This window comes from Carlito syrichta, unplaced genomic scaffold (genome assembly GCF_000164805.1).
Source record: "Carlito syrichta isolate Samal-C Ts95f unplaced genomic scaffold, Tarsius_syrichta-2.0.1 Scaffold313468, whole genome shotgun sequence".
Lineage (NCBI taxonomy): Eukaryota > Metazoa > Chordata > Mammalia > Primates > Tarsiidae > Carlito > Carlito syrichta.
The window spans coordinates 547048-549212 of record NW_007257564.1 but is presented as its reverse complement, the minus strand read 5'-3'; the positions used below and the strand labels follow the sequence as shown (position 1 = coordinate 549212).

The following is a 2165-nucleotide window of genomic DNA, read 5'->3' as shown; positions in this document are numbered from 1 at the left end:
AAGGAAGGGGTTGAAGCTTGAACTGGAGCTTTGCAGTTTCCCCATAACTGAAACTTTAAACAGCTACAGGTTATGTTTCAAAGCAGAAAACTAAAATGGCTATGCTATTGTCCACAAGCCGATTACATATTTATTGGGTTATAGCATGCTCTTAACCTAAGTTTATGGTATACTCTATTATGGTTCTCTCACTTAAACAATACCCAGAGAGTCATTACTGCTTTTTCTACTATGAGTGTCCACCGTGGAGAGGCACCTGGTAGAGTGGCCACTGCATATCCTTTAGAAGAAGTGGCTACATTCTCTGAATTAAAAACAGTTCTCAAGAGCTTCCTAAGTGAAGGCCAAGTATTGAAATTGGAGGTTAAGACTAATCCATCAATTATGGATGGAATGACTGTCTATATTGGAGAAGAAGATGTTGACACGTGTGTAAAAAACAAGATCCAGAAGCTGAAGAGGGCCATGTGGGCGATTATCCAAAAGTGTTGATTTTCTTCATCAGTGAAAATTCTTAAACCTAGAACAAAAATAAAAAGCTTCTGGAACAGACTAAAAATAAAATAAAATAGTTCTGGGTTAACATATTCTTTAAGCAGATATGTATTGCATGTGTGTTGTAAGTGAAACATTGTTTTAGACACTGGTGAGCCATGGGCGAATCATACTGATAAGCTCTGCTTTCATGGAGGATTCAAGCGAAGCTCCTCTACGGGGGAGGCAGATAAAAATAGAGAAGGAAGGAAAGGAGAGAAAGGGGAGTGAGGGAAGAAGGGAAAAGAAGGACAGAGGACGGATGTTAAACACAACAAAATATCATAGAGGGAAACATTCTATGTAGTTTCATAATGATCAAGGTGATATGAAAGAAATGGCAAGAGGACTGTATTTGGGTGGCCAAGGAAGGCTTTTTGAGGAGGTGACATTTAAAGTGCATTTTAATGATAGAAAAGGAGTGAACAAAAACAAGATCAGGGGAGAGACATTTCTAGAAGGGGGAACAATGGGGGTGGGGGGTGGGGGAAGGGCCTGACCGAGGGTGGGGAGCAATGTGGTGTGCTGTAGGCCAGTGGGCTAGAGGAAGTGAGTTGCAGGGTTGAGGGCAGGGCTGTCAGCCAGACAGCGCATGCAAGGGGAGGGTGTGGGCTTAATTCTAAGTCTGAAAAAAAAAGCCTCTGGGAAGTGATAGGATCTGATTGCCATTGGGCACCCCTTATTGCCTTATTAGTCTTAAAGTAGGTTTTCACTAACAAGTCAGGACACGAGCCTGAACAATAGATGTGGGCACATTTCTGGATATGTCATCTGCCACCCTGCCTTGCTGCTACCTCTTTTCACCTAAAACTGAGGTCAATAGCAGGAAGGCATTGCCTCTTGGAAAAATAAAATAAAAAACAAAAACAGACTGTGTGCAATGGTTCAAGCCTGTAATTCTAGCACTTTGGGAGGCCAAGGTGAGAGGATTGCCTGAGCCCACAGGTTCAAGAACAGCCCGGGCAACTTGGTGAGGCCTCATCTCTACAATAAAATTTTTTTAAAAATTAGCCGGGCATGGTAATGCGTGCCTGTAATTCCAGCTACTTGGAAGCCTGAGGTGGAAGATTGCCTGAGTCCAGCAGGTTGATGCTGGGGTGGCCGTGAGTATGCCATTGCACTTCAGCCTGGGTGATGGAGTGAGACTCCAACTAAAAAACAAAAAACAAATATAAAAACACAAAAACAACAACAACAACAACAACAACAACAAAACTTCCTACCTGCACTGACCCACATCATCATCAAAAGTACTCATGGACAAAGCCATGCCTTAATCAGCGACTGTCAATTTTCATAAGCATTTGTTCTTTGTCAGATTAACTAATAGATGGATGGATTTTAGGGCATTCATTTAAAAGCTATTTATAGGGTACCGAATAGGTGCCAGGCACCATTCCATTCTAAATGCTGTGATAGAGTCTCGAACAAAACAGACAAATACCTATACTCATGAAAATTGTATTCTTGTGAGATACAAGTATGTCTCAACTTTTACATATTCCTAAGTATCCCTGGTTGTGGTGGTGGTGCTGGTGGTATGTGTACAGGCATGTTGCTAGGGTCACACTCCCAACAGGGACCTCCCGAATGTTAGGTCAGGCCTGCTAGGGTGTGGGTGTTTGGTGTGC

General features: G+C 42.5%; 1 pseudogene; it reads left to right on the top strand.

The window, feature by feature from the left end:
* LOC103273057 overlaps positions 1–492 on the top strand; it is a 10616-nt pseudogene extending 10124 nt beyond the window's left edge.
* The last annotated feature ends 1673 nt before the right edge of the window (positions 493–2165 follow it).